Raw genomic sequence first — 9492 nt, forward strand, 5'->3', positions numbered from 1 at the left:
GTTGACTCAAACCATCACTGACTTTTCTAATTCGCAATAGCGCGCGTTACCATGGTTTGCCACTATGCGCGATTGATCGATGGCCCTCGTTGATTCGCGCTGAGTGTAGTTAGCAACTGTCATGAGGATTCCTCTGATAAGCTTGATCTTCACAAGATTTTTAATCTTTGGAATAAATTATACAGAGTTCATGAAGACTTAGAGAGTTCCAAGATCCATTTTGGATCATCTGAAGATCCTGTTTTTCTTCTATGGCAGATACTTTTGATTCAAACTTAGCAAACAAGGATCTTAAAACCTTTTCAACTAAAGTAACTTCTTTTATCTCTTCACCCAAATTCTTCATGCAATTAACAATCTCATCTGTACATAAGGAGTAATTAGCTATACTTTCCTCATTGTGCATTTTGAGAGTTTCATATTGAATTCTGAGAGTTTGCGGTTTTGCACGTTTTACCTGAGAGTCTCCTTCATAGCTTAGAACGATTTTGTCCCATATTTCTTTGGTGGATTTGAGCTGCATAACTTTTACAAATTATGATTGTGATAGGCTTCCCAATAAAGTAGTGACAACCTTGGCATTGGTTTCATATTGCTTTTTACCTGCCACATCTATAGGAATTGCTGATGGAAATGTATATCCTCCTTCCATGATTTCCCGCACATCTGTTCCAAGAGATTGAAGATAGGTTGTAGTTCTTACCTTCCAATAAACAAAGTTGCTTCCATCAAAGATTGGTGGTCTGATGGGTCCCTCTCTTTCTTGATTACTCATGACGATGGATCTTCCTTCAAGCGATCAAGCTTCTTCTGAAGGACCTGCTCTAATACCAATTGTTGGAAATAATACTGAGAGGGGGGGTGAATCAGTATTAGCAAGTCAATAATTTTTCATTTCCATAATCAGATTCATATACACTACTTCAGTTAATGGAACTTGCGTGTATACCCAACTTTGTTTAAGGCAACTAGCCTATATCCTACAAATTTATGATTCAGTTAATTCATCATATGTTGATCTTTAATCAGTGCATCAGAACCATATAAATAGTAACTAGGTGCAGTAAAAATAGAACATACAATCACACATATAAACACAAGATATAAGGTGGAAACCCAATGTTGGTGAAAACCACCTGTTGCAATTGTTTCTATCTTTTTAATAATAAGAAACTTCTTTTTAAAAATTTTATATTGGTACAGACTTATGCCAGTACATAGGCTTCTACTTACAGAAGGCTACAACCTTCTCTCATTCTCTAGCTTCTCCTGGAAGGGAGCTACAACCCCCTAGCCCTTGTACTAGCTAATATGTTTACTAGTACGTAGGTGCTGGCCTACAGAAGGCTACATCCTTCTCTTTTCTTCCAGGGACCACATTTCATGAATCTTTAGACTGGATCCATCAATAACATCATTCAATCATCAAATATATCTGCATCAACCAATCTCCTCTTCACCAACCACAACTAAATCAATCAATCACTTTGACAACCCTTAAATCTGATCTTCGAGAATGCTGTAACCAGAATACAGTAACCAGAACCCAAGCCAGAACCCAGAACACTATAGCAGTAAACAGAAGTAGCTAAAACATATTTTATAAGGTATACACTACTTCCCTATGTCGAACTTGCATGCATACGCTCTTTTCTCAAGGCGAACCTGTGTACAGATTTGTAAATCAAATTTAAGATGTATACGTTGTTTTGATATGCAAAACTAGCGTGTATACACGCCATTTCTAAAGTGAACCTGTGTACAGTTCTGTAAATGATGATTTAAACTTTACAACAATTTCAGACTTCAGTTATACCCAGATCATCATATTTACAGACTACAACATGCGCCAATTATTCAGATAAATGATCAAACTACATAAAGATACTTCACTTCAAGCCTTAAGATCTTGACCCATCATTAGATCTTGTCCTTCATCAAGCACTAAGGTTCATCCTTTGTTCAGATCCAGCTATGCACCATAACCCAATAACGTGTATACTAGATCTTGCTTTCATCAGATATTCAATACTTGAGTTCCTTTGCCTAATGATCTTCTCCTCCTTTTATAGTCTTAGGCCTTACCCAATACCATGGACCAAAACCACTTAGGACCAATACCTTGGACCAAATACCTTGGACCAAATACCTCGGACCATATATCTTGGACCAATACCATGGATCAAAATACCATGGACCAAATACCTTGGACCAAAACATAGTTTTCCAAGATATATGCGCCTTTCATTCTGTGAAAGTGTATGTGTACGTATACGCTCATTTTGGTCTGTTAACCCACATGTATACGCTACTTTTTCAAGGTGAACCTACGTATGCCTCTCTTTCCTCATTTAGTGAAGTCTCATTTGTAACTTTTTGTTGTTAACCTGCTGAAATGTGATCTGTCATCTGAGTGAGTTGCCATCAAGGACAACACCTATGTCATAGTGCCAACAACACTAGTAGTATAGGGACCTAACATGCCCCTCTCCTTCAAAAAGTGTTGTCCTAAACGCTTGAGTAGTTCTTAATGCTTCTATATAAAATTCTTGTCCTCCCTTGTGGAATATTTAGCAGGTAAGTTCTTCCACTTGATGAGATACTATGAAATTGATCGATTTCGTAGCCGTCAGTTTTTGTTTCTTTGACTGCTCTAGGCTCCAATATGAATTTTCCTTTCTCATCAAGTTCTAGCAATATTGTTTGAACTAGGATCTTCTGCAACTTTTGAATGAGTGGCCACACTTCTTCGTCCTTCTTCCATTCATCCCTTGCTTCATTTATCGAATCTGCTTGGATAATAGAAATAGCACAAAACAACGCTTCCACATCCTCATCCTTTCTTGAGAGTACATCTGCAACAACATTTTGCTTCCCTTTTTTGTAGATGATTTGAAAGTCATAACCCAACATATTTGTGACCCATTTTTTCTGTTCTTCTAAAGATAACATTCATTCTAAAAAGTATTTAAGACTATCATGATCCATTTTTACCTTGAAGTGTCTTCCCATTAGGTAAGGTCGCCATTTCTTAAGTGCATGTAGTATTGCCAACATTTCCTTTTCATAAATAGCTTGCTTGAGATGTAGCCATAAAAATACCCAATCGCCTACATAAAAAATTCCTTCACTGCGATGTTGATATGCTCATTGTTTCATTCAATTTTGCACCAAAGTGGTGTTATCCTTTAAAAGTTGGAGAACTTGTTGTTGATGCTCAATGTGATCTTTCACTGCTTGAATCTTTTTCTTCTTGATATGTCCTTCTATCTTGAGAGTTTGAGGAGCCGTAATTTCTTCCAATGCATTGCAAGATATGGATGGATTCATTTCTTGATGCTTGATGTGATATTCACTTCTTGAACATTTTTCTTCTTGATATGTCCTTCTATCTTGATAATTTGAGTGGTAATTTCTTCCAATGCATTACAAGATATGGTCGGATTCGTTTCTTGATGCTCAAAGTGATCTTTCAATTCTTGAACATTTTTCTTCTTGATATGTCCTTCTATATTGATAGTTTGATAAGTGGTAATTCCAGCCAATGCATTACAAGATATGGTCGGATTCACTTGTTTTTTCTCGATGTGATATTTCACTTCTTGAACCTTTTTCTTCTTGATATGTCCTTCTATCTTGAGAGTTTGAGGAGTGGTAATTCTTTCCAATGCTTTACAAGATATGGTAGAATTCATTTCTTCTTTCTCTGGGGTGTGTTCCTGGTGTATATCCTCTTCTTTTGATGTTTCTTGATCCTTTTCTTCCTCCTCTTCATAATCTATGTAAAATAATTTCTTCTCGGCACACTTATGACCTTTAGTGTATTTGCTATCACAATTGTAACAAAGCCCTTTTTCTCTTTTTTCTTCCAATTGTTGTGGTGTAAACCTTGTATTTTGTGGAAGGCTAGGAGAAAAAAACAATTCCATAATTATAGTCATGAGTGGTGGGATTCCTTGTTTCCATAATTTCGCTTTCAATTTTTCTTTCCAACCCGAATGCCTTCTCCAATGAATCAAGTTCCCAAAGATGAACCTCGCGTTTAGTGTTATCCTTTAAATTCCCTATGAAGACATCAACCATTTTCTTCTCTGGAATATCATTTACCCTTATATTCAATTTTTGGAAGTCCTTAATGTGCTCTGCCATTGAGCCTTTTTGTTTTATATTTATCAATTGGCTAAAGAAGGTGTTTCTCTTTGTATCCTCATAATTTGCTATCATTTCCTCCATGAAAATTGACCACGTGACAAGTGGTTTACAAGAACAAAACCCTTTATACCATAAAAAATGATTCGGTTCTAAATAATTAGATGTAATACATACCTTTTGTAACAGTGGTACACCATGTAGATCAAAATATTTCTCCATCTGTAGTATCCAATTTACCGGATCCTTTCCATCAAACTCCCTCATCTCACTTTTTCTTGATTTTAGGATCTCGCTCGTGAAACCACTGTAACTCTGTACTTTCAGATCTTTAAGTTCTGAGATTTTGGTCTATAATAGCCCTCTGAGTCATCTTTCTAACTCCGCAATTTTGATCACAATTGGATTCTCCAATTAAGATTAATGCCAAATCTCCCACGATGACCTGAGTATAGACTAGTTCAATAGAGTGAAATCGCATGATGTGCTGCGAGTCACTGTTTCAAACGTAGGTTTTGAAAATGATATCCAAAAACACCACAGTCCGTCATCTTTCTCTAACCTTTTACGAAAATTCAATCTAATGCTCAGAGAGAAATTTATGACGATTTTCCCAAGGTGACATGTTTGAAATGTAATTCGGGGTTCTGCAAAAACCCTAATTTCCTCAGATTATATCTCCGAAAATATAGCGATATAGGATCCAAAATTCAAAGATGAGGTTTAGAACGATTTATTCTCAAATGGTTTTTTTTTTGGCTTCTGAAACTTCGCAGCGAAAGAGTTATAAAGAAAATTCTAGGATGACCTATTTTAGATGAAATTTTGGAGCTTGCAAAAACCCTAACTTCCTAAGATCATATCTCCTAAACTATAGTGAAATAAGATTTGAAATTCAGACCCATGATTCAATGCAATTTAATCTCAAATGGGATTTTTTTTAGCTTCTGAAATGTTGCATAACAAAATTTATAGCTAAAATTCCACGATGACCTGTTTGGAGCAGCAAAACCCTAGAATCCAAAGCTCTGATACCAAATGTTATGAAACCAACCCACAAAAGGATAGAAAAGATAGATCAACGCCTTAGAATTCAGCCTCTTCGAGGGGAAAAACTCCTTTATATTACACAAATGAACAATTCTTAGATGATACAAATGACAAGACCTCCTTTCTATATATAGGAGTCTAAAGGGTCATAATATAATTAGAGCCGACATAACAATAATAATGTAAGGGCACAATAATAACAATAGTGGGCTTCTATGGGGCACAATAATAACAATATGGGGACTACATGGGCACAAAAATATAATAAGGGGGTTGTACTAATAACAATAAGGGGTTACACTAGTAGTATAGGGACCTAACAAGAAAAGGCAGTAGGAAGAAGAAAAGAAAGCACAAGATGAGATAGAGAGGAAAAAGAAAGAAGAGGCTGAAAAGAAGAAACAAGCAGAAGAAGCTAAAAAGAGAAAACAAGAGGAACACAAAATATTAGAACAAGAAATGAAGAACATGGAGGAGGAACTAGAAAGGCAACGGGCACTAGAAGAAGGAGAAAAAAGGCAGCAGGAAGAAGAGCTTAGGATAAACAAGGAAAAGGAAACTGAGAAAAATAAACAAGGGGAGACAAGCAAAGCAGTTGACTTCAACTCAGGACAAAGTGAGCTTCCTCCTTTGGATGTACCTCCCGCTACTCCCCTCACTAGTGGACACCTTTGCCTCCGAGAGCTGGGCATCTCAAAAGATCAAGACGAGGAGGTTTTAGATCTGACTAAAATCACAATTGATGAAGTAAACCTCAAAATTATACAGGAGAGGAAGAAATATTGTAGCAAGAACCAAGCTGACCCATTTTCAGTGACTACGGAAATGGATATCATGCCCAATATCACAACAAATCCTCAAATGATCGCCTTCGCTAGAACAGATTTCATGGATGCCACAAAACACAACGTAACCTAGATGAGTAAACAAATTGTAGACTTGCAAAACAGGCTATACGCATCTGAGAAAAGGGTCGTCGTTGCGGAATAGGAGAAGAAAAGGATGGAGGAAAACACAACACTCTACTTATTACACCCAAGCTCAATAGAATTCCAAGCGGTAATCGCATCAGAAACATAGATCCTGGGGTAGACTATGGCAGTAGTGTATTAAGAAATGGCAAAACTACACCACACTATAGCACCCATCGTGGCCATTCAAACTCACTCAAAAGAGAGGGTCAACATGCTTAAAGAGGCCATGACTACTTTGGATAGAATACATGAATGGTCTGAAAAGTACCCCAAAGCCCCAGCAGTGGTCCCTAGGAAATATTGGATCGCTATGAAAAATACTAGGGTCCAACTTCATATCAAAGTTTATTCCAGAGAAAAATCGGCCAAAGATGCGGAGAGGGTGCTGGCCTCCTATAGACAGTTGTTTAACAATTTGGAATCAGTGATCCAACTACATGGGCCCCCATCTATAGGAGAGATTGGACAGATGAAAAATTAGGAGGAGATCAACAATGAAGTTCAGGCATTTGTAGAGACATAGACAAGCAGCCCATATGGGAGATATGTTGATCACAAGAGAAATTATCAAGCGTTACGTAGTAGAACCAGTGAGGCTATACACCAAGTTGGGTACCTTGAATAATCATATACATGCCAAACAAAACACCCTCCTCCCGGATGCACTTGAGTGCTTACACCAACATGATGAAGGCCAGCCACAGATCTTTCCCATTGCGGCAAAATACAACATATGGTGCACTTACTCAACAGAAAATCTCGGGCTCAACATTCCAAAACTTGCCATCTGTAGATTAGTCAATTAGGATGGTAGTCATTTTTGTGACATTATGTACTATGGCAGCACAAAAATCCCTATGAATGTGAAAGGTCACGTAGAATGCCAAGAGTCATCTGGTAGATGAAAGGTCATGAGGTAGCCCAAGAGTCAAGGGTAGACCAAGGGTCACTCTTATCCTATAAATTTAACCTCATGCCTCATTTGTAAGGGCTTTTGGCTGAGGACTATTTTGGATTTTATATGACTTGAGAGAATTGATGTCCGGCTAATTAATACAAGAGTTGATTGTATGTCTTCACTACTGAACTCTTCAAATTTCTATGTGCTTGTATCATGAGTATTTTCCTCACTTACAGATCGAATGTTCCTGAAAGCTATTTGATGTGTGGTCTCCTCACATGTTGTTTCATACTTCAAATCTGGTTTTGCTACATATGAATGGTATTTGGCTTACTAACTCTATGCTTGTGCCTGTGAACTATTTCTTTTGGTATTAATACAATCTGTCTTGACCGCACAATTATGTATGCTTATAAATGGTTGATTGTTCTGAACTGATTTTCAATTGTTAAGCATTATTTATCTAGTATACATAAGTCTTATCTAAAGTCTTGCTAACAGTAACTTTATATAAGATTGTGTTGTTTACATTTTGGCTATTCATGGTATATATAGTACAGGATATTTGTCAATTATTCTCTTGTGTTTATTAAATCTCATACATTCGATTGAGTTCATATCCCACCTCCGTCGAAGCTAGCTCTACAAAACTGAATGACAGTAGAGCCTAAATACCGAAAGGGATCTTCAACACATACGGTGCAGGCTCTAGTTGGGAACCTACATCAGATAAATCCCCTTGACTGTTGGTGTAAAATTCCATCCCATCAACAGGATAGGAGTGCCATCGTTGACAATTACAATTGTCTTTGTAGATGGTATCACGAAGAGAGGGATAGACCCCTTCCATGCATTCTGGTCAGAGTTTGTGGGTAAGACTCCTAAAACTTGTAGGTTTTATGCAAGAGTTACCATTGTCTCTCTCCATCCTTCTATGAATTGTTCCTTTCCATTCGGGCGGGGTTTTGTTCTTATGGAAATTTGGGAGGTTTAAGCTGATATTTACAGTGTTTGTCCTTCCTTTGTCAGGTACTATAGTTCTTTGGGTACTGAAGGGGTGGAGGTTAGTTTTGGTTGCCTACTTCCTTTTGCATTTGGTGTGGGTTGTATCCATTTTAGTTTTAAGAAGTTGGTTAAGGGAGGGTTGGGGATTCCAAATAAGAACCCTCCTTATAACCTACATTGTGATCCATGCATTAGACTTGGTCACACCAGTAAGGCTTGGAAAGTTTGGAAGAACCGAAACACAGTGTGTTGGGCACTAGTTTGGCACAATCAAATTGTTATCCCAGAGGCCATCCAATGTCAACGTTGTTGTGCGCGCAAGGGTGGTGGACCATGGGGACATGGAGAATGACACCAGGTGGAGCTTCAGGATTTAGGAAAGGAAGTAGATCAACATGCCATCCATTCTCTGTGAAGAATAAAATTTCCTCTTCTCTCAACTCTCTGGAAAACCATCTTCGACAAATTACTCATCTCCTAGAAAAGCTTGCACGAGACTGCCATGACAACTAGAATAAAATTATTGGTTTTATGAATGATCTCCAACACTATGACTGGTACATTGTTGATCTCCTAGTAGCTTTGCGTTAAGGCCATAAGAGAATTCATGATCAACTAGATCATTTGGAAGGTAAAATGGAACACATTGAGGGACATGTTCACCAAGTTTTTCGACCTCCTCCACCACTAGGAAACAAATTAAATAATCCTGATCTAGGAAACCTCTTAGATCAGGAATGAAAAATGGATGTATTCTGGTTCTTGGTATTTTCTAGTACTTTTGGGCTATCTGTATGTGGGTTGGTAGTTTGTTTTGGTTTTTGACTATGTTCTTCTGTTATTATCTTTTGGCCAATAAGTATGGTAGGAATGAGGCTAGAATTTTTTTGGTTACCACCAATTCTTGATGTATCTTTGACATGAATTGATAGAAAGCCTAGATTCAGAAAGACAAAAAAAATTGAAATTTAAAAACATATTTATATTAAGAAAGTTATAATATGTGATGTTTTTGTAAGGTATATTATTTATCTCAAACTCTAGTTATAGATAATTTAAAGTGTCATATTTTGTTTGTCAAGTGGAAGTTTAGGGTAATAAAGATTAAAATAAGTTTTATAAGATAATTTAAGGTAATGTTTAGGGTAATATGGGCTAAAATAGTTTGGAATATATATATATATATATATATTTATTTATTTATAATATGATTTATAGGAAATTTTTATATTAAAAGATTTAATAAAAATATATATTTTTAATGTAAAATGTTTAATATATTTTTAAAATTATAATTGAAGGTTTTTATTATTTATTAAATGTTTAGAAAATGTAAAATTTGTTATTATTATTTTTTAGTGGAAGGAATGCTTTTTAACTTGATTGACTTATTTTTTTAATAATAATCATTGT

This window comes from Pinus tabuliformis, chromosome J (genome assembly GCF_031772625.1).
Source record: "Pinus tabuliformis cultivar Carrire ecotype Pingquan chromosome J, CPIR1, whole genome shotgun sequence".
In the NCBI taxonomy this organism is placed as follows: domain Eukaryota; kingdom Viridiplantae; phylum Streptophyta; class Pinopsida; order Pinales; family Pinaceae; genus Pinus; species Pinus tabuliformis.